Source organism: Prionailurus viverrinus, chromosome D1, assembly GCF_022837055.1.
Source record: "Prionailurus viverrinus isolate Anna chromosome D1, UM_Priviv_1.0, whole genome shotgun sequence".
Taxonomy (NCBI): domain Eukaryota; kingdom Metazoa; phylum Chordata; class Mammalia; order Carnivora; family Felidae; genus Prionailurus; species Prionailurus viverrinus.
The window spans coordinates 82,432,337-82,459,547 of NC_062570.1; the positions used below are offsets into that span (position 1 = coordinate 82,432,337).

The 27,211-nt window shown below is 39.9% G+C and overlaps 1 long non-coding RNA gene across 1 annotated transcript in view; it reads left to right on the forward strand.

Annotated features, from left to right (window-relative positions):
• The window catches only part of LOC125177202 (uncharacterized), a 37,102-nt gene extending 16,010 nt beyond the window's left edge, over positions 1-21,092 (forward strand). The window contains exon 2 of the long non-coding RNA XR_007156534.1: positions 20,688-21,092. This is a non-coding gene — a long non-coding RNA (uncharacterized LOC125177202). The remainder of the gene's footprint in view (positions 1-20,687) is intronic.
• The last annotated feature ends 6,119 nt before the right edge of the window (positions 21,093-27,211 follow it).

A 27,211-nucleotide genomic window follows, 5' to 3' on the forward strand; every position in this document is an offset into this window, starting at 1 on the left:
AAACTTGCCAATGGTACCCACACCAAGAAGCTAAAGGGCAGATGAACAGATGGACCCTTTACAATTGTTTTTTCAGCGAGGGAGGAAACTATAATTTGCTGGACAAATACTACGTGCCTGCCTTTACAAAGGACATTATCTGATTTATATTTATACTTATATTATAATGGCTCTAAAAGGAAGATATAATTATCCCCATTTTTTAGACAGGAAGTGCTTAGATATCTTACCAAAAGTCATGTGGAGACTGAGATTCAAACCTAGGTCAGCTTCTTTTTTTCCTACCATACCAATAGCTCCTCCTTGGGGAAATAATTCCCAGGATTTTTTTCATAGAAAAGTTAACAAATATAATAGAACAATCGTTTGAAAAATAATATAAAAAATGTTTACAGAAACCATTTCTAGTCAATTATTTGACTTTTTGAAGTTCTGGGTTAATATTAGGTAGGCCTTTTACAAATCCATTTTATTTCCTTTGGTCTGCCACCAGCTGGAGCTACTGTATAAAAGCCATTCGCTTAGAGTTCAAGGTGTAACTGCAGAATATGGAGCTGGACTGCCTTGATCTCAAATTGCTTAGAATAAACTCTGAAGAATTAAAGATTGAGAAATTCAGTGTCATAGTGGGCTAAGTAATTGGGCTGGGCCATTTACTAGTTATGTGATTTGGGGCAAGTCATTTCAACTTTAATCCCTAGTTTCATTAGTTACAAAATGGAGATTACAGTACCAATCTCGTGGGCATCAGTGAGAAGCATATGTTAAGAGCTTAGTATAGAACTTACCACATAGTATATACTCCATGTATGGTCATTAATATCACTGGTAATCATATTCATTTTATCATCAGTATCACGACCCAAGTTTCACTCCATTGTAGTTACAATTCATATTATTACTCATCATTGTATATTAATACATTGCCTAGCAAATGGAAAATGCTGCTTGACTCCCCATTACCTGGTGTATGATTTTGGGGTGGGTGGTTTGGATGTTGTATGCTAAGGCACTATCATACTGTTGAGTTTGAAAATGACCAGAGTGTTCTCTATTTTAGGGGTTAGTATCACACCTGAACAGTGAGCTCATTTGTCATGTCAATCATTCAGTAAGGTTGGAACCCCAATGAGTGGCAGGACCTAGAGAAGAACAAAGTGAAAAGTTTCTCTTGGATTAAATGTACTAGCTTACCAGGAGAGAGCTTCAGTGTGGTTGGTGGGTGGGTAAGATAGCACTCACACATGGAGGTATTTAACTCAGAGATTAAAGGAAAGGAAGCTATTTTTGAAGTGGGTTGGATCCTTTTGGGCAAGAGCAGTGTTTCCCCATATGTATTATGTAGAATTCTAGTCTCATGTAGATTACATTAACAGGGTCAAATAAGAATGGGAAATACACCATGTTATATTGGTTTCCCACTTTAGGAAGTCACATGACTGTGAGATAGTTAAGGCTCTAAAAGTACTGTGAGAATCAACTCTTCTCCCATTCATACTTGATCATGGGTGATTCCTTCATATTCCCCATGAAAAAAGTGTTTTTTTAGTGTTTATTTATTTTGAGAGAGGAAGAGAGAGAGAGAGAGAGAGAGAGAGAGAGAGAGAGAGAGAGAAGCAAGAAGGAACAGAGGGAGAGAATCCAAGTAGGCTTCGTGCCATCAGTGCAGAGCCTGATGTGGGACTTGAACTCACAATCCATGAGATCATGTCCTGAACCAAAATCAAGAGTCAGATGCTCAACCAACTGAGCCACCCAGCTGCTCTGCCATGAAAAAAGTTTTTTAAAAGATGTGGAGTCTCAGGGGTGCCTGGGTGTCTCAGTCAGTTAAGCGTCTGACTTTTGATTTCAGCTCGGGTCATGATCCCAGGGTCATGGGATTGAGCCCCTCAGTCAAGCTCTGTGCTGAGCATGGGAGCCTGCTTAAGATCTTCTCTTGCCTGCACCCTCTCTCTCTCTCTCAAAATAAAAAACTTTTTTTTAAATTTTAAAATACTTGGGGGTGCATACATATAACAACTTCAGACATGAGTGAAATAGTAAAATGCTTACTTATAATATTTAATTTCTAAATTTAAATGAACAGAGTATTCATAATGACATATTATAGAAAAATACACATATTTAGAAGTACTACTCCTTTCTTGAACTAAAATTTCTTAAGTTTTTTCCCGCTCACACTTTATGAGAAAGGCATCAGTGTTTTCCTCATTACCCCGATTGTGTTATGACCTTCTAACAGCTTTCTAGAGCACTTATCTCCTGGCTAGTTTGAGGCACAGCACATTTTGAATGTGTATCGTTGGCTACAGAAAATTCATTCCCAGCTTCAAGTGCCCAATTGAGTAATACCAGGATGTTTGGTGTTTTTTTTTTTAAATATTCACCCTCTAGGTATGTATTTGTGACTGTTTTATTATATTAAATTATCTTGAAAAAATGTTTTCTTGAAACAATTAAAATTGCGAGGTTGTAGTCTCAGGAATAATTAGTAAATTTTGTTAAATTTACTTGCCTTCTATTCAATGGTTTTGTCAGGTAACCTCTATAAATTAGATACCTCAAATTCACATTGATTCAGCTAATGGGTCTATCCTAAGCAGTACATTGTTGTTTAAACTAAAATAGGGGTGCCTGGGTGGTTCAGTCGGTTGAGCATGCGACTTCGGCTCAGGTCATGATCTCGTGGTCCGTGGGTTCAAGCCCTGTGGCGGGCTCTGTGCTGACAGCTCAGAGCCTGGAGCCTGCTTCGGATTCTGTGTCTCCCTCTATCTCTGCCCCTCCCCCACTCGTGCTCTGTCTCTCTCAAAAATAAATAAATATTAAAAAATTAAATAAATAAACTGAAACAATGATCAGAGAGCCCAGTAATAGAAAAGACTGTAAGAATTGGCATATATAACAATTCTTTTTTTTCTGAGGGATAACTTGAAAAAAATGGTCTCACATATGTATTTTCTAACCTAGTATTCTCTGTGTGTGTGTGTGTGTGTGTGTGTGTGTGTGCGCGCGTGTGTGTGCGCACACGTACACACACACACACAGAGGCTGAAATACCTATTTATATTCTGGGAACTACTCTCTTGGCAACGATGGGCTAGTGGGTTGTTGTGGTCATCAGGGTTTTTGGCGGGAACAGGCTGCTAGTAAGTGCTATAGTCGACAGAGATTATGGTCAAAGCTTTTTACATATAACCCTATTTATTTCTTGTGTTTTTTGGTCATTTTACTTTGGTTCTCTCTCAAAATTTAGTCTTTTAAAAAATCATGGCTGAATCACTCTCGTGACTTGAGACACTTGGCCCAGAGCTTTAAGTGAGGATGGATGCTCTGTCAAGGTCAGGATGGCAGTGGGTTGGCAGCAAGACCACAGAAGAACTGCTAGGGGAGAGGAAGGGCCAGTGGATACAGAGTAGTCCCTCTTACTCTGTCATCCCTTTCTCTTTGGAGTCTCAATACTGGCTTCCTATTGCAGTCTCCCTGGAGATTACTACATGATGCCACCTAAAAACATTTAAGTCACAATCTGTAGGGGTGACCCCCAGGTGTTAGTAATTTGCAGAGTCTTCTCCAGGGTTGACAGGGTTCAAACCTCTAAGAAGGCCATCAGGCCCTTGTGTCATCCTCCTACAAATTTGGGGATTATCAACTGTTGGGACTACAGGTCAGATCTGCACTGGGAAAGCATCTGTATAATGTGTTTTCTTCCTCTATGTATCTCCTAATGTTCCCATCATAGAGTTAGATGCAGAAAGCCCTGGCGTTGCCCGGCTGGAGAAGCTGCCCACTCCTGATTGGATGAGATGTTATTGGTAATAGGCAGTCTCATTTCTGAATTGGAGTGCTGGGAAAGCATATTGGCTAATGTTTCAGTCTTTTAGTTACATTTGTATCTCTGACAAGTGCTTGCAGTTGGGGCTATACAATCCCTTGTCTCTCCATTTCCCCTCACTGGGGCAAGCTTCCCCTCTGTATTATTTCCTCTGATGGGAAAGAGAATCTGCAGTGACCCTTTTTCTCAGCCATACATTGCCTCCTTGTGAGTTGTAAAGAGGGCAAAAGAGAGAAAAGGAAGGGAAGGCTAAAATCCTTCTCCTACTGAAGTGGCTTGTTCGGAAGGCAGTCAGTATTAGAGATAAAAGCCAGGACCACCAGTGGGGAGTAATGATAGTAATACTTTACAAGTGTAGGATGTGTTCCAACTTTTAAAACATTCATAACTTTTCCTTTGAACATTCCAAAGAGATTGATGGAACAAATGTCAACAGCCTCATTTTAGGATGAAGAAACAACAGAGATGCAGTGACGATAAATTAGTTCCCTATTAGAGCACAAACAAGGACAGAGGTAGGACTAATACCTGGATCTTCAGGTATTATTCAACCCCGTAGTCCCCAAATCTGGTTACTTACTAGAACAACCTGAGAAGATTATAAAATAACACAATTACCCCAACTCACCTGTGGGACTCTAATTCAATAAGCCTAGGTTGGAGCTCAGGGAATCTGTAATTTAAAATAATTTCCCCATAGTTGTTCTCAATTCAGAATTGAGAATCCTGAAGAATCACTGGGTGGGTGGGGGGGGGGAGGGTTAAAAAACCCCATTGTCCAGGGGTGCCCAACTGCTCAGTCAGTAGAGCATGTGACTCTTGATCTCAGGGGTATGAGTTCAAGCCCCGTGTTGGGTGTAGAGATTACTTTAAACAAACTAACAAAAAACCCCATTGTCCAGATTGCACCCCAGACCAATTAAGTAGAAATCTCTAGTGTTGGCAACCAGATATCAGGGTTTGTAGATATCCCCAGGTGCTTTCAAAATGCAACTTAAGTTGAGAAACACTGCTCTAGACCAGAACTTTCCAAACAGTTTTCCAGAATTTCATCACAGCAAGTAGGAGAAGATGAGTATAGGATTGGGAGTGAAAAGACCAAAATTCAAGTCCCGTTTCTGCCTCTTGGTAAAGTCACTTTATCTCTGAGTCCCAGTTTTCTATTTTATCAAATAAGAAAATGATAGCACTTATCTCTGTGAGGGATGCTGTGAGGATTAGATGAGATAACCTATGTGACATCACCAAATCCCATACTGTTATCACCAAATTCCCAAAAAGCTTGCTTATTTATTTATTTATTTATGTATTTATGAGAGAGACAGAGACAGAGAGGGAGCACACGCGCCCACATGAGTAGGGGAGGGGCAAAGGGACAAAGAGAGAGAGAATCCTAAGCAGGCTCCATGCCCAGCACAGAGCCTGATGCAGGGCTTGATCCCATGACCATGAGATCATGACCTGAACTAGAATCAAGAGTCAGACGCTTCTCTGACTGAGCCACCCAAGTGTCCCCCAGAGATGTGTGGTGTTTTCCTTCAGATGTCTCTCTGTGTCTAAGGTTCCGCCCTCGACCTTGCACAGTTAGACCTCCAGGGCCTGAAGCAGCACTCCAGAAGTTTCTGCTAATGAAATAAAGTTTGGAAATTGGAGGTATGTCCTCAAGGCTTCCTTTTGCCATTGCTATTGGCGTGTTCAGCCCTCTGCATGCTGGAGTTATGAATCTGCCAGTTTGCTAAATGTTTACTCAGAAGGGCAATTTTGTTTTCTTAATACAGGAACACTTCAGTTGTTACTATTCACCTTCTCCATTCCTCCATCCAGCTCTTTGAGTTTCCCTGAATGTGCCCCCAAGCACCTCTTGTTTAGTCCCATTCAGCATATCAGTGAAGGTTCTAGTATGTGTTTCTTATTCAGTAAATGCTGAGTTCACTGTAACCCCTGCCCGCTGGAGAGCAAATATGCCACACTATAAACACTCACTCCCTGGCCTAACAATTTGTACTGGTTGGAACAGAATCTTCTAATATTAGGAATTGTAGTGTGAGGATCATTTCATAACCACAAACACGGGCAAAAGCAGTCATGAGATTATGGATGACTCATTGTCAAAGGAACACTTGAATCATCTTGATCAGCCCCCTAGATGGATCAAAACTTCTGCACCAAACACACTGTGCCATTAGTCTTCTAATTGATTGTTATTGCGGGTTTGTCTTGACCACATCAGACCTATTTTTAAACCTCTCACAATTCCCTCCTCACTAAGTAAAATATTTTTTTGTGTTTGAATACCTTTCTCTTATTTCTTACATGTTTACTTGATCCTTTCTCAAACTAAACAGTTAGTGAGTGAGTTGAGGACTCGGATTATTTCTTATTTATCTTAAAGTAGTACCTGATACATGATAGGTTGCCGGTACACATATATTACATAAACCACTAATCCTATGTTCTCCCTCAATGAAGGGGGGGGTGGGGTTGTTTCTAACAAGCTAAGGAAACTAAGATTGGCTTTATACCACTTTCTCTAGGATTCCATGAATCCAGAAACTCTGTCATGATATGTGTAGTACATAGATATTTTAGGGAGGGAGAGAGGAGAGGAGAAGGAAGAGAGAGGGAGGGAAGAGGAGGGGAGAGAGGAGAGGATAAGGGAGAGCAGAGAAGAATAAGGTAGGGCAGAAGAGCAAGAGAGGGTGAGAGAGAATACCATGTGCTGGATACCATCCTAGGATTGGGGATGCAACAATGAACAGAACAACCAAAAATACTTTCTCTCTTGGAGTTCTCATGTGTGGGTGTGTGTGAGTGTGTGTTGGAGGAACAGGCTGCAACATCAAAATGTAGGTAAGTACAATAAAGCACTGTTATAGAGAAAGATAACTAGGGTAAGGGGGTAGAGTGCTGCATGGAGAGTTGGAGAGCTGTTGGAGTTTTAAATGGAGTGGGGAGGGAAGGCTTTGCTAAGAAGATGAAATTTGGGCAAAGACTTAACGGAGGTGAGGTAGGGAGGCTTCAGGCTATTTGGCTAAAGAACTTACCAAGTGGAAGAAATGGAAAGTATAAGGTCACTCAGGTGGAAGAGAACCTTGAGAGTTCCCAGAATAGCATGGAGACTGGTGGACCTGGAGTAGAGCAGGTGCAGGAAGCACGTAGGAGAAGAGATTGTAGGGCAGCTGAGGAGGGTTAGGATGAGTGGCAGGGGTGGGAGAGCTTTGAAAGGACCTTTTACGCCACTGTAAACACTGACTTTTACTCCGAGATGGGAAGCTGTTGGAGAATTTGATCTGATGTGTCTTTAAAAGGGTCATCCTGGCTGCTGTGATACTAGTGGTGATTAAGGTAGGAAGTGAGAAAATCAGGAAATGATGACAGTAGGACAGGTGGCTCAGACCATGACTTGCAGGGAGGAGGTAGGAGAGGTAGAAGACATCTAAATAGATTTGAAGGTAGAACTCATGGGATTTGCTTTCAGATTATGAATTATGGGGAGAGTCAAAAATTACCCCAAGTTGTTTGATCTGAGCAACTGAGAGGATGGATGGAGTTGCTGACATTAAGAAGGGGACACCTACAAGAGAGGTTTTGTGGTGGTGAAGGGGAAGGTGATGTATCTGCCTTCATCCATCATATATTCATGCCCTATTTTACGTATGAGATGAAAACTCAGAGAGGGTAAGTAATTTGCTGAAGTTCTCATAGCTAATATGTGCTGATATTGGGTTAGAAGCCAACGTTTTAGACATCCAACCCCCTACTTTCCCTACCCAACCAAGCTCTTTTCATATATTATCACATTTAATCCTCACAACAACATATCCCCATTTTTAATTAAAAAAAAAAAAAAAACAACCCTGAAGTTCAGGGAGTTTAAATAACTGGCTTAAGTCATGTTAAGAGAGAGAGCAGAGATTCAAATTTGGTTTCTGTTTCCCAAACCTATATTATTCCCATGAAACCATCGTCCAAATTTTCTATACCTTATAGGATAATTAAGATTAAGTGTATGTAAAGTATACAGTATATGCAATGTTTGGCACACAGTATGTTCTAAATAAATGATAGCTGTTACTAATTGATGTAGATTTCATCTGTATATACTGTGTTCTCCCCTAAATTCATTAAAATACAGAGCTTAAATGAATTTTTCTCACTCACAACAGAAAAATCTATCAATATTTATTGAATGAATCACATTGGGTGCAATTGAGTATATTATAAACAACATTCCGTGGACACTTCCACAATGCATATTGGTGTTTCCAAGCAGAAGAGGCATAAAAGTAGGTGCATATGTGGCTGCAGAAAATGCATAAAGCTGTCAGGGTGCCTTTTGGTAGAAAAGATCAAGAGTCTTGCATAAGAGACTTCTACTCTGTTGCATAGGATGCTTTGTCTATTCTTCGCTCCCTGACAGCTTTTGCCTGTTATTACCCTGTGATGAATTCTGCACTGAACCATCTGGAGAGTTGACATTGGAATCATTTGTTCCCTTCTCTGAAATGGGGTGATGGATTCATTAATTATTGTCTTGCATTCAAATTAAGTCTGATGCATCCAAATGCCAGGACTGAGTATTTTTCTACCACACAGAGTTTTCCATAAAAATTTTTTAAAAATCCGTAGAATTAGATGCTTGTCTGAGAAAAGAAGGAAGGTTTCAAATAAATAACCTAAGCTTCCATTAAAAGAAAAACTAGGGGTGTCTGGGTGGCTCAGTTGGCTAAACATCCGACTCTTGGTTTTGGCTCAGGTCATGATCCCAGAGGTATGGGATCAAGCCCCACATTGGGCTTTGTGCTGGGAATGGAGTCTGCTTAAGATTCTCACTCTCTGCCTCTGCCTCTCTCTCACTAGCATGCTCTCTCTCTCTCTCTCTCAAAATAATAAAAAAAAAAACTAATTTTTAAAAAAATAAAAACTGGAAAAATACGAGTAAAATAAACCCAAAGCAAGTATAAAGAAGGAAACAATAAAGATAACAGTAGAGATCAATGGAATGAAAAGAGAAAACAATGGAGAAAATCAGTAAAAACAAAAGCTGATTGTTTGAGATTAATAATATTGATAAGCCATTAGCAATACTGACAAAGAAAAAAGAGATAAGCCATAAATTACCAATATTAGGAATGAAAGAGGGGATATCACTATAAATGCCATAGACATTAAAAAGATATTAATTGAAAACAGATTGAAATAGAATAATTCCTTGTAAACAACACACTACCCAAACTCACCCAAGATGTAATAGATAACACAATAATTCTGTAACAAAGAAATGGAATTTGCAGTTAAAAGTTTCCAAAAAAGCAATCTCTAGGCACAGATGGTTGCATTGGCAAATTCTACCAAATATTTAAAGAAGAATTAACACTTATTCTACACAATCTCTTCCAGAAATTAGAAGAGGAAAGGGCATTCCCAATTCATGAAGCCAGCATTCCCCAAATACCAAACCAAGACAAAGATAGCACTAGAAAAATAAAACAAAACAAAAAAACCACTATAAGCCAAATATGGCTCATGACCAGAAATATAATAAAACTCAATAAAATATTAAGGAGTTGAATATTTCAATATGTAAAAATAATAATAATAATATACCATGACCAAGTGGAGATTGTAGTGGGAATGTGAGATTGGTACAATACTGGAAAATCAGTAAATGGAATCCATCATATTAACAATGTAAAAAAAAAAAAGATCACATAATGATATCAATTGTTGCAGAAAAAGTATTTGGCAAAATTCAACATTGATTCATGAGAAAGACTCTTAACAAACTTGGAATAGAAAATTTTCTTAACCCAGTAAAGGATATCTATAAGACACGTAGCTAACATCATATTTAATGGTGAAAGACTGAATGCTTTTTCCATAAATTTGGGAAAAATGCAGGGATATCCACTTTCACCACTCAACATTGTATTGGATTTTCCAGCTTGTATAATACAGTAAGACAAAGAAATAAAAAGCAAATATATTTTCAGATGCCATGATTATCTATGCAGAAAATCTCAAGGAATCCATGACAGAGCTTTTAAACTAGTAAGTTTAATGAGGTTGCAGGATACAAGGCCAACATACAAGAACCAAATGTATTTCTTTATACTAGCAATGAACAAAATTTTTAAAATTACATTAGCTCCAAATAAATACTTAGGTATAAATCTAAAAATACATGAACAGAGTCTGTATGCTGAAACTACAAAAATAAATGACAAGTAATAAAATAAATTTAAAAAGACTTAAATAAGTGAAAATATGTACTGTTTTATGATTTGAAAGAATCAGCATAGCAAAGATGTAACTCTCCCCAAATTGATCTGCAGATCAAATCTCATCATTATTTTTATAGACACACAAAAGCTGATTTTAAAATTTATATGGAGGTGCACCTGGGTGGCTCAGTCATTTGCGTGTCTGACTCTTGATTTCAGCTCAGCCAATGTGGGGCTCGATCCCATGACCCTACGATCTGACCTGAGCCAAAATCAGGAGTAAGACACTCAACCAACTGAGCCTGCTTAAGATTCTCTCTCTCTTTCTCCCTCTGCCCCTCTCCTCTGCTCTCTGTCTAAAAAAATAAAAATAATTTTAAAAAATAATAAATAAAATGTATGACGTTTTAAAGAGAAAAATAGGCAGAAAAATCTTTGTGACCTGGAGTTAGACAAAGAGTTGTGATACTAAATGCACAATCCATAAAAGATTGGTGAATTCTATTTGAGCAAAAAACATTTGCTCTATCAAAAGGCACTATTTTGAGAAAGAAAAGACAAGCTACAGACTGGGAGAAAATATTTGCGAATTACGTACCCAAAAAAGGGTGTGTATCTAGAATATAAAAAGGACTCTTCATAATTCAACTGTAAGAAAACTATCCATTTTTTCAAAAAAAAAAAACCCACTGTGTTTATGAATTGGGAGGCTCAGCATAGCAAAAGTTTAATTCTCAAGTTTCTGTATAGATTTAACTCAATTCAAATAAAAATTCCAACAGATGTCTGAAGGTATATAAAAGTTAATTCTAAAATTTATACGGGAGAACAAAGGAACTAAAATCTCCCAAACAATTTCTACAAAAGGATGGCAAATATGCATATAAAAAAAGTTCATTAGCCATTTGGGAAATGTGGATTAAAACCACAATGAGATACTATGGCACATCTATCAGAGTGGGCAAAATTAAAAAATATATATATTGATTGGTACTGGTGAAGATGTAAAGCAACTGAAACTCAATACATTGTTGGTAGCAAGGAAAATAGCTACTCCAGATACCAGTTTGGTGGTTTCTTACAAAGTTAAACATATATATAGCGTATGACCCAGCAATTCCATTCCTAGGTAATTTGCCCTAGAGAAGTGTGAACTTACATTCACATAAAAATCTGTCCATGAATATTTATAGAAGTTCTATTCATCATCACCAAGAACTGGGAACACCCAAATGTCCTTCAAAGGGTGAATGTATAAACAAACAATGTTGCATCTGTACAACAAAATACTATTCAGGGGTGCCTGGTTGGCTCAGTTGGTTAAGCATCTGACCCTTGATTTTGGTTCAGGTCATGATCGTGACCTGGTTCATGAGTTTGAGCCCCACATCGGGCTCTGCACTAGCAGTGTGGAGCCTGCTTGGGATTCTCTCTCTCTCTCTCTCTCTCTCTCTCTCTCTGCCCCTCCCCTGCTGTCTCTCTCTCTCTCAAAATAAATAAATAGCCATTAAAAAAAAATACTATTCAGCAATAAAAGGAATGAATTATTTGTACACAAAATAATTTGGATTGATCTAAAAGACATTATACCTGCTTAAAGAAGCTGTTTTCAAGAGTTTACATACTATATAATTTTATTCATACGCCATTCTATAAAAAACAGAACTATAGTGACAAGGAAAAGGTCAGTTATTTCCAGGGCTAAGGAGTAAGGAAAGTGACTCACTACAAAGGGATAACATAAGGAAAATGTTTTGGAGCAAAATATGGAACTGTTTTATACTTTTATTGTGGAGGTAAGTAGTTACGTAGATCTATACATGTGTTAAAACTCATAGAACTGTATACGAAAAGGCAATTATATATGTTAATTTAAAAATAAAGTAAAATAATTACTTGAGGAATTTTTAGTGTGAAGGATTTAAGGAGTGGGAACTTGAAATAAGGTTTTCTGGGTTGCATTTGTTTCTTTGGTTGCATTTATTTCCTAGATTGCCTATATTCATCTGTCACCTACAGAAAAGGGAGAAAAAGAGAACATGGTGATGGAGGACATGATTATGTATGCATGTACATGTATTTTTTTAATGTTTATTTTTGAGAGAGAGTGAGAGAGCTGTCAGCACAGAACCTGACCTGGGGCTCTAAATCACGAACCATGAGATCATGACCAGAGCCAAAATTAAGAGTTGGATGCTTAACTGGCTGAGCCACCCAGGCACCCCTACATGCATGTACATATTAATGAAATTGGAATATATCTTTTGGATGAAATATAATGATTTAGTTCTGTATATATTGGTCTTAATGTATTTGTGGGATATTTCTGGTATAGATGTTTGTTACATACACATGTGAAATGCAAGAGGGAATGGAGGGTGAGAAATTCTGTTTAGGAAATTAGGGGTTTAGATGAGATCACTCGGGGAGAATGCATAGATTGAGACAAGGACTGAGGATAGAGCCCAGGGACACTAATATTTACAGGAAAATATGAGAAAAAACTCATGAAGGAGATCAGCGGGAGAAATAAGGCACTAGTGGAGAGAAATGGGTCATGCAGGCCAAGAGAGTTCAGTAAGAAAGGAAGAGGTGGAAATCCCCATGGCATGGCAAGGAGAAGACAGGGTTTGAAAAGACATTTTGTTTGGCCACTGGGAGGTCACTGGTGATTTTGCAGAAGCCCTTTTAGGGTTGTGGTGGGGGCAAGAGCCAGAGGGACCTAGTTGTAGGAGTAAATGAGAGGAACAAAAGTACTTTCACAAAGCTTTAGCTTATCTGGATTTGGATTCTTTATATATATATATATATATATATATATATATATATTTTTTTTTTTTTTTTTTTTTTAATTTATTTTTAAGAGAGAGAGACAGAATACAAACAGGGGAGGGGCAAAGAGAGGGAGACACACAGAATTTGAAGCAGGCTCCAGGCTCTGAGCTGTCAGCACAGAGCCCACTGCGAGGCTTGAATGTGAGATCATGGCCTGAGCTGAAATTGGATGTTTAACCGGCTGAGCCATCCAGGTGCCCCTGGATTTGGATTATTGAGTAAGGTTTTGGTGTGAAGATTATTCTCACGTCAAATCACTAAGCTAAGGTAAATCAGAATTTCAATGAAGTTTTTCATTTCTGGCAAAACTTGAAGCCGATTAGTAGTTATGTGTGTTTAGGGTTTTGATACACCTTTTTTGTTGCAAGACTCAAAATTAGTAAGTCGTTTCAGCCCTGCTAATTGAGCAGTGTTGCATACAATGGAAGCTATAAATACTGTGCAAGGAATAAGAACTGAGTTGATTTAGCCTAGCCTCTTCATTTGAAAGATTATGGAAACCGAGGCTCAGAAATGAAGTCACTTGACCAAGGTTATGCTTAATCTGCTTCCCATATTTTGCTGGTTCCCAAATCCTCCTGTTAACATAAACCTATTGACCACCACAAGTAGAGTACACATATAGCAAAGACTCACAACCTCATATCTGGTCCCTTTCTAAATGCATTTGTGTAGTTGGTGAACCAGAAATTATGGGAAAAGGGGAATTACCTTCCCTAGTGGTAAATGGGCTGCCAATACATCATGCAGAGGGTATGACTATGGTCTTGAGAGATGTGTAGACTTGGTATAAACAGAAAGAAGAGGTATAAAGAAACAGACTACCTTTTTTTAAATGTTTACTTTTGAGAGAGAGAGAGAGAGAGAGAGAGTGAGCTGGGAGGGGCAGAGAGAGAAGGGGACAGAGGATCTGAATGAAGCAGGCTCTGTGCTGACAGCAGAGAGCCCAATGCGGGGCTTGAACTCACAAACTGTGAGACCATGGCTTGAGCCAAATTCAGACACTCAACCGCTCAACTAACTGAGTCACCCAGGCACCCCTGGACTGCCTTTGAAAACAAAACAAGGCCTGGGCACCGGGTGGCTCGGTTAAGCGTCTAACTTTAGCTCAGGTCATAATCTTGTTGTCTGTGAGTTGGAGCCCCATGTCAGGCTCTGTGCTGACAGCTCAGATCCCGGAGCCTGCTTCGGATTCTGTGTCTCCTTCTCTTTCTGCCTCTACCCTGCTTGCACTCTCTCTCTCAAAAATAAATAAATGTTTTTAAGAAATTGAAAACAAAACAAGGCCTCTGGCAGAAAAACATTGGGGTGAGCAGATAGCTCTGAACAGATACTTTATTATCCTCTGACCTGGACACTATCCTTCTACAATTCTCTAGTAAAACTCTGAAAGTTTCTGTCATTTACTCTAGTGAAAGAGATTGTTCCCTTGCCATAATTCCAGATGGTGTTTGGGGAGAACAGGAAGTAGGATAATTTGGCTGGAGTTTGGCTGGAAGATAAATTAGAGGGGAGAATGGATGGCCTTCAAGACTAAGTTTAGGAACATAATCAAGAAACATGAGGGGGTCTTTAAGTTAGATGATGTATCTCTGCTTGAATTCATTTAGTTACCTACCTGTGGTATAACCTTAAATAAGTTCCTTGACCTCTCTAAGTCTCAATTCCCTCACGTGAAAAATAGGTAATATGTGAGTGCTGAAGAGAATACATATGCACTTCCTGTAGTGCTAGGCTTAGTAAATGAACTGTTTAATAAATGCTAAATTTTACTTTTATTGTTAATTAGATTAGGAGTATAGCTCTTTTCTTTAGGAAATGGTTAAAGACAATACAAGCCAACATTTTTGGACACAAATAGTTCCTGTCATTTGTAAATTGATCTTTATGTGGTTTCAGATGATATGGCCAGGCCCCTCAGTGGGAATTGTAGAGATATTTACAGTTGAATGCAGAGGCCTGAGCTCAACTGGGGTAACTGATGAGACAATACTAAAGATATAAATGGAGAGGCACATTATACTGGGAGACTGGGGGGCAGGGCACAGGCATTGTCAAGTGGCATCAATGTCCACAGCAGACTAGGTCAGTGGGAGGAGGGGAGACTGGAAGGCAGAAAGGACAGGGAGAAAGCAGTTACAGAAGCAAAAGTGTCTTAGACTCAGGCAGCAGCATGAGTAAGCCGCTGATTGAATTTCTCTACGATGATGAGGGGATTATAATGTTCTGAGAGATGACTTAAGCTTAGAAAAAGGAAGTAGTAGGATCTCTCATCTTCCTGCCCCTGAGAATTTATGATGTTGGAGGCTGTGCTTCCAATGCTTTTTATTCATCCATCCCTTTTTAAAAAATTGCTAGATAAAAATGTCAAAATAAAGCTGAAAAAAGCCTACCTCATTTGTTTGTTGCAGATTTACTTGTGGACTCCATAGTCAGGAAGGGCGTGACAGGGCAAGGAGTGCACATTATATTCCTTGTATCAATTGTTGCTGTAACTTAGGTATTTAGTGTATGTGCACTTAGAAATGCACATGAACAGAAAATATTCTATAAAACTCATTTGTGAGGAATCATGGTTGCAACTCTCAAAAAAGTTTCTGTTCCAGTCATTACTTTTTTTTTTTTTAATTGTTTATGGGATTGTAATTCAGTTACCTCTTCCCTGGAAGTAAAATTCCTGGGTAGACCCAGAAGCTCACTAATGAGTCCCAGTGGTCTGCAGCCCTGGCTGGACTGTAAAATCAGCTACAGAACTTAAAAAAAAAGCGTATGTGCCTGGCCTGGGCTCCACTCCAGAGCACTTAAATTAGACTATCCAGAAGTAATTTCCTTTCATTTACTCCAAAGGAATCTAAGATTTTAAAAAATAGAGTTGGCACAACATTTCTAGCTCTTATAATGAAATTCTTGGCTAAGCCGTGACCCCACTGCCAGGCCAATATTATATTTTTGCTGGGCTGCCACAGGGTTAGTATTAAAGGTTTATTAAAATATATATTTAAGATATAATGCTAATATGGGGGCACCTGGGTGTCTGTCAGTTAAGCGTCTGACTTCAGGTTAGGCCATGATCTTGTGGTCTGTGAGTTCAAGCCCAGCATCAGGCTCTGTGCTGACAGCTCAGAGCTTGGAGCCTGTTTCGGATTCTGTGTTTCCCTCTTTCTCTCTGCCCCTCCCCTGTTTATGGTCTGTCTCTCTGTCTCTCAAAAATAAACATTAAATAAAATGCTAATATGTCTTTAGAACAGATTAATACCTGTATTTAAAGATTCCACTTTCTTCTCTCCCTCTCCTAAGATATCTATTTACACATACTCAAGCTTCCCTTATGTTATTCTACATAAGGTAGAATAACATTATCTAGAATAGATATACATACATTAAGTTACCATAACATTTATATGAACTTAAAGGCGTATTAGTTTTGTGTGTGTGTGTGTGTGTGTGTGTGTGTGTGTATAATGTACTATGAGTCTATATGCATACCTTACATATTATTCTATTACTCATCAGGAATTTCTGGCTCCCCACAGAAAATGACTCTGTATTTTGTGATCAATGGAAGGATAAAATATTTGCATATTTAAACTGTATTCAGTACATAGTCTATGAATAAAAATGCCATAAGTTAAAATAATGCCTTTGGTATTTGCATAATATCTTCATTACTGTTGAACAAAAACTGATCAACACATTCATTTTGTGGAGATAAGTTTTATAAATGTGATGAATGAGATATTTTTTCTTTAGTCCTTAAAATGACAATGTAAAGAAATGAGATCTCTCTTCCCTGGAGATGAGACTACCCCAGGGGTATAATATTTCCAGAATGGATACCAGAGAAGGGGTGAGAAGCGCCATATCTCATTTCCAATGAGGCCGCAAGAGAAAAGGATTGTAGCAAGAGGATGTGGTTAGGCTTTAAAATGCCTTTCTTGTGAGGTAGTATAGAAGGAATGGGCCATTAAAGGAGTTGGTGTATTCTCTTTCTCTCTTTCTCTCTTTCTCTCTCCCACCCTCCCTCTCTCTCTCTCTCTCTTTGATATTTCAAAAGGGCAACCAGTTATCTGAAATTAATTAAATCAATCTATTCCATAGCCCATTCTAAAAAGACGTGTCTTCTTCCTACCCTCAGTAATCTTCAGGTGAGGTGGTAGATGGGTCTAGGGAGCCATTCTTATATCACCATGACCCCAGTGCCTCTCTTCTCCCAACACCTGCTGGGTGGACCAAGGATAGGAATTGTAACTGCAGGGAACCAATAAGAAACATCAGAGACACCATGTGGCCTGGCCTTAAAATATGAGCTGGACCTATCCTATTTCCTTTCTCAAGAAATCACTAGACAATATGCATTTTAACAGTGGGAGCAGAAGTTGAAAAGCAGCCATGAAATAGAGAAGGGCGGTGACCAGTCATTAGCTTAAAAAGTAGCAGGCAAGTGAGTGACCAGAAGAAGCTGTGGTGGAAGACAGAAGATTGTCTAGATTCAGGAGAGAGAAAGTGAGTAAAATGTTCATGTGACTAATGAGGGAGCTATGTAAATTGGTGATGGGTTTTCAGAGTGGGGTCAAGAACCCTAGCCTTTCTTTTTTGAAGAAGCTTGAGTCTCCATATCAACTGGATGATTGTGGACACAAGGAACAGAAAACTCAAATGAAAGCAATTTATTTATTTTTATGTTTTTTCTTAAAGAATGGTGCTGTAGGGTTTTTTTTTAAGGTTTACTTATTTATTTTGAGAGAGAGAGAGCGAGCGTGTGAATGAGCAAGGAAGGGGCATAGGGAGAGAGAGAGAGAGTCCCAAGCAGGTTCTGTGATACCTAAGGCTTGCTGCTCAGGAGGTACCCTGAAGTCTCCTCTGTCATCCTGGAGTTTCCTGGGTCTGTTTGTTATGTTGAAGCCCCTGCTTCCCAGATTTCTTATTTTCACTTTTCTTGGTTTATTCCCTTGTTTTGGTGGACTAAATTCTGCAGTCCCTTTCTGAGAAGGGGTACATGGGAAACAAATTTTTTGAGACATTGATAGTTGAAAACATCTTAATTTAAAAAAAATTTTTTTAACATTTATTCATTTATGAGAGACATATAGTGTGAGGAGAGAGAGAAGGAGACACAGAATTGAAGCAGGCTCCAGGCCCTGAGCTGTCAGCACAGAGCCGGATGCGGGGCTTGAACTCACGAACCGTAAGACCATGACCTGAGCCGAAGTTGGATGCTTAATTGACTGAGCCACCCAGGCGCCCCGAAAACATCTTAATTTTATCCTAATATTTGATAGTTTCTCTGAGTATAGATTATAGTTTGGAAGTGATTTTCACTCAGAGGTTTGAAGGCAACTTCCCAGCTTCCTGTATTACTGTAGAGAAGTCAAGTGTCATTCTGATTCTTGATCCTTAGTATGTAATTGAGGTTTTCCTCACCTTTGTAATAGACTCTCTTTGTCTCCAGTGTTTTGAAATTTCATAATGATGTGCCTTGGTGTGAACCCCCCCTTTTTTCATTATCGTTTGGCACTCAGTAAAACCCTTCAGTCTGGAAACTTATGACCTTAAGTACTGGGACCTTCTAAAAAAATTCTTGCATTAATATCTACCCCTGTAGGTTTTCTTTCTCTTTTCTAAAAAATTGATTACTTGGATGTTGGATCTTTTTTGCTCTATTGCCCTCCCCCCCCATCTATTATTTTTTTTAACTTTTTTCTCTATTTTTAGGAAGATTTCCTCAGCTTTGTCATCTAACCCTTTTATTGAAACTTTTCATCTGTCTTATTTTTAACTTTCAAGAGATCTTTCCTGTCCTTTGACTGTCTTCCGTACCTCTTTGGTAAAAATGAAACAAAAAAGGCAAACAAACAAACAAAAACCCATCTTGTTCTTGTTTTACAGATGCAAAATGTACTCTTATCTCTCTGAGGACATCAGTGATAGTTCTTTGAAATTTTTTCTCCCTGTATCAGAGCTGTGTCTTCCAAATTGATTTTCTATATTCTATACAGAATTCTATATTCTATATAGAATTCTATATTCTATATTTCTATATTCTGTCTGGACTCTGCCCTTCATGTCAGAGCCTTCCTCAAATGTCTGATGATCGTTTGCAGCCTAATCTTAATGAAGAAAGGACCACTCAAAAGCTAACTAGAAACACTTTACACAGTGTGGGCATTGTCAACTGTCACCTGCACTGCCTTGTGATCAGGCTGGGTAGACTTACTGGAGCAAACCTTGATAACATGATCATTGATTTTTTTTTTCCCCTTAGTTGAACAGATTACCCAAAGAAGAATCCTCCAGTCTCCTGCCTAAAGGGAATAATCCTGAGTGGCAGCATTTTGGGAACCCAACTTATGGAAGAGGTCTGAGGATCTTAACGTGCAGTGTGTGGAATTTTACTCAGTCTCCTTGTTTTCAGTATGCCAACCTATCCTCAGCTTTGCTCCGTGTTCCTAAAGCAAGAGATCCCCTGATTCCTTCTGCAATGTGACTTCTTAGTGTGGGGAGAGGAATTACTACATGTACAGAGGGGGGCTGTAAGTCTCTTTCCGTGCCCACCCCCGCCCCCCACTTTAACAGATTTTTAAAAATCCTTTTGTGTTCAGTCTGGTCTTTACCCTGTGACTAGAATTTCCTCTTTCTGATACTTTGGGGTATTCTTGTGAAATTTTTTTTTTCTTTCAACTTTCTGCACTGATGGCTTAGGATTCAGCATTTTTGGGTCTGCTAAGTCAGTTCTTACATTTAAAAATTTTAGCTTTAAAAATTTTGTTCGTCTTCTTTCCTCTCTTAGTTTCTTTGTTTTTACAGACTATGCCTTAAAGGAATTTTCATTTACTGTCTTTTTATTGGGGATTTGGAAAGGGCCAGTGGGGAATACATGTATCTAATCTGCCAACTTTATTGTGAAGCCCTTTGGACTTCTCTTTTTAATACTAAAGACATTTTCCCAGAAGCTTTCCCACTAGACTTACTACATGGGGCTACATGTGAATGCCTAAACCAATCACTGGCAAGGGGAATGAGGTCACTTTGGCTTAGAAAAACTGCAATTCACTTCTGGCAGTGAGGGGGGCTCCTTCTCTGGACACAGGACCATACAGAGGGTGGACAACTACAGAGTGATATTCAAAATATTCAACATCAGATAAAGCATAGCACCAAGTAATCAGAATGGACACATTGCCCCAAAGACCAAATAAAGCCCTAGGAATACCAAGTGAAATCTGATTCTACCAGCAAGGAAAAATATGAGAAAGGAATTGTGATGGCCTCCAATGGTGGCTGCAAAAATCTTGGTTCCTAGCACCTAAACAGCAAACATAGAAAATAAAGTGGAGGATTGCCTTGGAGAAAGGACAAAATCACCTCATATGGACCATTTCAGCCTATAAATTTTCACCCCAAACAGAATTTCTCCATTTAATAATATTTTCTTAAAGCAGCCTACCAATCTGAACTGAACACCATCACAGGGAGCCCAAGTACATATAAATTTACAGAACGAAGGCCACTTTCCAATTCTGGCACAACAGAAGGCTGTATATAAAAGGTTGCTTGAGTACTTTAAGACTGAACCTTGGGAGAAAGGTTCTGCCTCACTGGTATTTACAACTAATTGGCTTTATCTCACTTGCCAGCTCTTGACTGATGATGGCTGTCTTGAGCATTGGCCTGAGTAGAACTCTGAGTTCAGGCTGGGATCAGCTGGAAAGAGCACTGTGCTCCTTTAGCCATGTGCATGGAGGTACTGGCACAGGGAGTGCCAGCACATGAGCTGTGTATTTTCTCTCTCCTTTCAGGTATTTCCCACGTGGGCCAAGGCTCCATGGAATCACCCAGGCTAGAGCCTTCCAGGTTCTAAACTGTACCTAAGAGATGGGGACAACCTTTCTTCTCAGATGACATTCTCTGTCAACAAAGAGGAACATCCTGGAGGAAGAGTTCTCAGGGATTTTGCTAACATCATGGTCAAAAAGAGAAGGAAGTTTTGTTGAACTTCACCTTTGAGAAGAAAGCTAGAAGATGGAGGCGCAAGATTGTTTCAGTTACTCTGAAATGAACTGCAGATGGGAGAAATATAAAATATTGCCACAGCTCTGGGACTGGTAACACCAAGTTCGCTATTTTGGCTTCTCAGAGGTAGTTAGCAGTCAAACAATTTGTGTGTTTCGGTCATCAAATACAATCATGGGTAGGGACAGCAACCAGCCTTGGAGCAACATGATTCCAAGGGATTGAGTGAATGGCAGGGTTGTAGGTTGCCATGTACAATAGTCAAGAAAGAATTCATGAGACATTGTACGCTGCAACGTCATAGGTTTAAGTAGCCCAGGGCAGAAAGAGTTGCACTTTTGCTGTATATCTGCTTAGTGCTTAAGGGGGAGGGGATGTGCAGGGAGTATTAGATCATATCTGTCTTCTAATTTCTACTGGTAAAAACAACTTTCATAAAGTTTCTCTGGTGCTTATTATTCAGCTTGATATTACCTATTGTTGAGATATACAGGAAGTCATGAGACCCTCTAAGAACATAGCAATGAGGGGCACCTGGGTGACTCAGTAGGTGAAACGTCCAACTCTTGGTTTCAGCTCAGGTCACGATCTCACAGCTTCATGGGTTTGAGCCCCACATCGGGCTCTGTGCTGACTGTTTGGAGCCTGCTTGCAATTCTCTCTTTCTCTCTCTCTCTGCCCCTACCCCACTTGCACTATCTCTGTGTCTCTCAAAATAAATAAATAAACTTAAAAAAAAAAAGAATGTAGTAATCATATTTTGTCTGTATTTGGTCCTTATCAGAACTACACAGGCCATAGGTCAGCCTTCTGGGCTAAAGGTGAACATTTTTCTGTGTCTACCCATGGTCAATGGCAGTCATCACAGGAGAGGAAAGCAAGTTGAATCTCTGGCACCTACTGTGAAGAGGAAAAGAGCATGTGAGGAACAGCCTGAGAGGGAGCTTTGGGCTGAGCACTAGAAAGGTCCTTGTGGAGGTTTCCAAATACAGCGCCTTCTACTCTTCAAAGCACTCTTCACTGTTTTCTCCTAGAATTCTTTGACTGCTCTTTGGGTTAGGTACAGGTGACACTTCTAGCTGTTTTCCTAACATGTCAGTTAATTTTCAGAGACGATAAAGTAACCCAAAATACACAGCTAAATAGAGGTTGATTGAGGACTAGAAACAAGTTGCCCTGACCTACAGACCAGGGCTTTCTTATGCCATGATGCCACTGGAACATAAGATGGCATTTCCTGGTCTGGAGGACGCCTCAGAGTATACTAAGCAAAGGTGAAAGTGGGGATAAGGAAGAGTGTTCCAGGCAGAAGGAATAGCACTTGCAAGGCCCTGAGGAAGAAGAGGAAAAGGTGCTCCCTGAGAACCAAAAGCAGGCCAGTAAGGCTGGAGCAAAGAAAGCCACACGGACATTGTTGTGAGATGAAGCTAAATGTGTAGCAGGGCAGATCCTGAAGGGCATCGAGGGCTTGTTTTCTAGTTCTTCAGCTAGATCTGCAGGTTCCTTCCTAAATAGCATTAGCACTCTCTCTTCTTTGGACTTTTGTTACCCCAAATGGCACCAACCTTTGAACCCCTGGTGGTGGGGGTTGGGGAGGAGATGGGTGTAGTAAATCCATGAATCTGCATGCTAATCTCAGTCTGAATAAAAACGTGTTTTGCATGTTTATGTACTAGTATTTTCCAAATGAATATAGATGTTGTTGTGATGAATGAGACTCCAATTCAATTCAAAGTACTCCTGAATTCCTAGAAGCTATTGGCTATTATATAAGTAAATAGCCCCACTGTCTCTGGCCTCATTAGCCAGGGACAGCAAATACAATTGCAACTCCTTTCGCTCTACAGATTATTAGGGCTTGAACGTTGGCCCCCTCAGAGTGTCATCCAGCTATTTCTGACTGTTTCCATGGGCACAGGATAGGTCTCTGGGGTTCTTCCTGCTTGAGCTTTTCATCTTCATCGTTGTGCTGTTTCCTGCCCTGCTTGGCTCATGGTTTACCGCTCTTCTGAGCCCATCTTTGCTCATTGCCACCTTCTGTGACCCCACCACAGTCTTTATGCATTCCCACTGCTCCCGTCTCCCACCGGTCCTGTCAGCACGGCTACTGTCAGGTGTAAATAGCTTGCTTTCTAGTTCTAGTAGAAGACCAGCATCAGCTCCTGCAGCTGGAGGGTGGCCTTATCACATCCGTAAGCTTGCCCTCCCCTCTGGCCATCATCTTCCGCACTTCCACAGCCACAGAATCCTGCCTTCTCCCTGTACAAGGACAGCTTACTCTCAGCAGTGGAACTCCTCTGAGTGTCTCTGCATGCAGCATTCCAGTCCAACTGGTCTCACAGAAAGAAAGGCTTTTATTCGCATGGTCCTGGCGTCTGCAAACTATGACTCAGGGGCCAAACCCATTGTCCGTCTGTTTTTGTAAATAAAATTTTACTGGAACACAGCCACACTCATTTATTTACATATTGTCTATGACTGCTTTCGCACTACAGCGGCAGAACTGAAAGGCTGTGACAGAGGCAGTATGGCCCAGAGAGCCAAAAATATTTACTATCTGGATCTTTACAGAAAAAGTTTGTCAACCCTTTATCTGATCCTAAGGCCTGCCGTATTTCCTGCCTGGAGATTAACTTCTGCCTAGTGGAAACATCATTTCCCTTGGGGGAGAAAAGCTATTTCTCACTGCTAAGTAGTGGTCTTGCTTTATGAAGTCTACCTAACAACCACATCCTAAAAATACAAGGATAATTTTTCTAGAAACTGTGCTATTCAGTCTTATGTCTGGTAACTTTGTTATATGTACTCTACGTATGAGCCAGAAATAGTATTAATACAATCATGCTCATAGCTTTTCTGTTACTTAACTCTATCTACATAAATAGAATTTGAATGATATATACATATACATCTGTGTAATACAGTATATGCATAAACATATATAACTTTGGGGGTGCCTGGGTGGCTCAGGCAGTTGAATGCCTCATTCTTGATTTCAGCTCAGGTCATGATATCACAGTTCATGACTTCAAGCCCTGTGTCAGGCTCTGCACTGACAGGGCAGAGCCTGCTTGGATGTTCACTTGCTCGCTCTCTCTCAAAATAAACAAATAAACTTATAAAATGATGTAACGTCAGTCACTGAACAATCAACCAGAGATCTCATTATTTTAAACGGTTTCATTATTTATTTATGTCACAAGTCATCTATTACTCTATTTAGGTAGATCACAATTGTAGCCTTCTTTGTACTAATTTACACTGTCTGCAGAAAGATTTCATTTTTGCTCCAGCGAAAGTCCCGTGGAAGGCTCTCATTGGCCCATCTAAGGTCATGTGAGCTTTGACAGAATGTAGGGAATAGCATATTCTAATTGATCATTTGGGGGTCAAGGGCCAACCTTAGAGTTTGACTGTCGTGTCAAATCCCACAGATTATGAACTAGAAAAGAGAGGTCCCTCATACAAGATAATGTAAGCCCTCTATAGGCAGACACGAACTTGTTTTTTCCTGAGGCCTATACAGTAAAGAACAGGATACAAAGACACTAGGGTTTGGGCAGTCCTCCTTTCTCTTCAGCTGGAGCTCCTGACTGTTGCCATCCTAGCTCCACCTCAGTCACTGTACTAAATCAGCTGTAATGGAGAGGATACCTTTCCAGCCATAACCCGTGATTCTGTAGTTCAGTGGGAAGATGAAGTATTTGGGGTGCTTGGGTGGCTCAGTCAGTTAAGCTTCCAACTCTTGATTTCAGCTCAGGTCCTGATCCCAGGGTCATGAGATGAAGCCCTGCATCAGGCTCTGCTCTGAAGCATGGAGCCTGCTCGGCATTCTCTGTCTCCCCCTCTGTCTCTCCCCTCCCCTGCTCATGCTCTCTTTCTCTCTCAAAATAAATAAGTATTTAACAAATATTTAAGGGGCTCCAGGGTGGCTCAGTTGGTTAAGCATCTGACTTCAGCTCAGATCATGATTTCGCAGTTCACAAATTTGAGCCCTGTGTCAGGCTCTGTGCTGACAGCTCAGAGCCTGGAGCCTGCTTCAGATTCTGTGTCTCCCTCTCTCTCTGTTCCACGCCCACTTGCACTCTGTCTCTCTCTGTGTCTCAAAAATGAGTAAGTGTCAAAAAATTAAAAAATAAATAAATATTTAAAACTTAAAGGAAAAAAAAAGAAAATGAAATATCCAACCAACAAATAGCTGCCGACCATTTTTAAGAATACAGCATAAGTGCTGAGGATCAAATGATAAACAAACAGCCCTTACTGTCCTGGAACTTGTAATGCATAGGGGAGCTAGCCAGAGAGAATTACAACAGTACAGGACAATGTATGACAGAAAATATGTGATGCTCTGGGAGCATGTGGCTAAGGCCCTCAACTTGTTCTGATTTGCATGGATGTGATATGTCAGCTGAGATGTGAGGAGGGAAGGCATCCACAAATGAAGAAATTGAAAAGTATTCTAGGCAGGGGAAGCAGCAGTTTACAAAGACCTGGAGGAGAGGTAAAGTTTAGAGAACTGCTCATTATTTAGTTTGTCTGGACCACTGAATATTTGGCGACATGGTAATAAACAGAATTAAGAAGTGAATGGGGACCAGTTCATAAAAAAACTTAAGGTCACATTACGGATTCAGACTTTATTGCATGAGAAATAGGGTTACAAGGAATGGTTTTAAAATGGAAGGTGGGTGTGATATGATCAGATTTGTACTTAAAAAATTTTTTTATGTTTTTATTTATTTTTGAGACACAGAGGACAGAGCATGAGTGGGGGAGGGACAGAGAGAGAGGGAGATACAGAATCTGAAGCAGGCTCCAGGCTCTGAGCTGTCAGCACAGAGCCTGATGCAGGGCTCAAACTCACGGAGTGTGAGATCATGACCTGAGCCAAAGTTGGATGCTTAACTGACTGAGCCACCCAGGTGCCCCAGATTTATACTTTTAAAGGGTCACTCCAGTTGCAGTGATAAGAGTGGGCTCAAGATGAGAGAGCAAAACTGGAGGCAGAATGATCCAGTAAGAGGCTGTTTCAGTAATTCAGGCAAGAGGCGATGGTGGCCTGAACCAAAACAGCAGCAGCGAAAATGAAAAGAGGTCATGGATTTGAGTACTATTGAGGAAGTATTTTACTAGGTGTTTTAATTCCTTTTTTCTGAGATCCAGCCCCAAAGCTCCAGGTACTACAGTTCTGATAATACATTGTCTGTCTTGTTCCTGGATTCTTCCCATTGTTGATATTCCTACCTGAATCGTCTCTTAACCTGCTCTCCTATTTTTGCCTGATCCCTGGGGCCCTGCTACCTCCTGATGACTCTCTATGAAGCAGTTGGAGAACCTCCCCATATCTCCTTTTTTGGTCCACATATGAAAGATACTGCTTACTTGGATTTGCATTCTCTTTTGATATCATGGACTGAAACTCTGTGGGATTCCATGATCTCTCTCTCAGACTGAGCTCTTTGCTAGCAGTTAACGTATTTCAGAGATTGAATGCAGTTCCGAATCCAACTTCTCAGGTTACTTGGTAATTTTGTCAGCACTTGAAATGTGCTGAGCCGATTTCAAGATACAACAAAGGTAAAAAAGGGTGGTGGGTGTTCTGTGGCTTAATGATATTAAAAAATGCCAACTCTGATTTTTATCCATTTATCCCAACTGAGAAGTTTTTGATGGAATAAAAAGTGATAACTTTCTCCTGATGTCCCCTTTAGAGTTCTTTCTCTGTTTATTCTATATCCCTATATGCTGATGACTCCCAAATTTATAGTTTCTGTCCTGAAACCTACTGCATATACACTGCCCCCTAGATTCTTCCATCTGGATGTCTCCCAAACACTTAAAGTTCAATCTATCTAGAAGCTGAACTGTTTGCCTTACTTCTCCTTTTCCTTATTTTCCTCCCATATTTTTGGGCTGATTGAAGGTCCTATCAGTCACCTCTGTCAATAAGCAAAAAAAGATGTAAGAATCATTCTGGAATTATAAAAATCTTTTTGTATCCTTACTCTCCAATAGATCAGAATTCTGTTTCTTAAATACATTTTAAACCTTCCTTATCTCTTCTACATTCTTACTGCCTTAGCTTGGTCTTTTTACGTCTCATGATGACTAGTCATTTCCTGGCTTCTATCTCTGCCTCTAGTCTTGTTCTAATCCTTCAGGGATAGGAACCAATTCACCATCATCACTCCATCCTCAGAACTAAGTGTAAGGTGGGCACATGGAGGTTCCTTTTTGAATTCAACTTTGAAAAAAAAGAGGACATGTGTGTCCCTTCCTTTTAAAAGTCCCTCTGAACTAAGGTCTT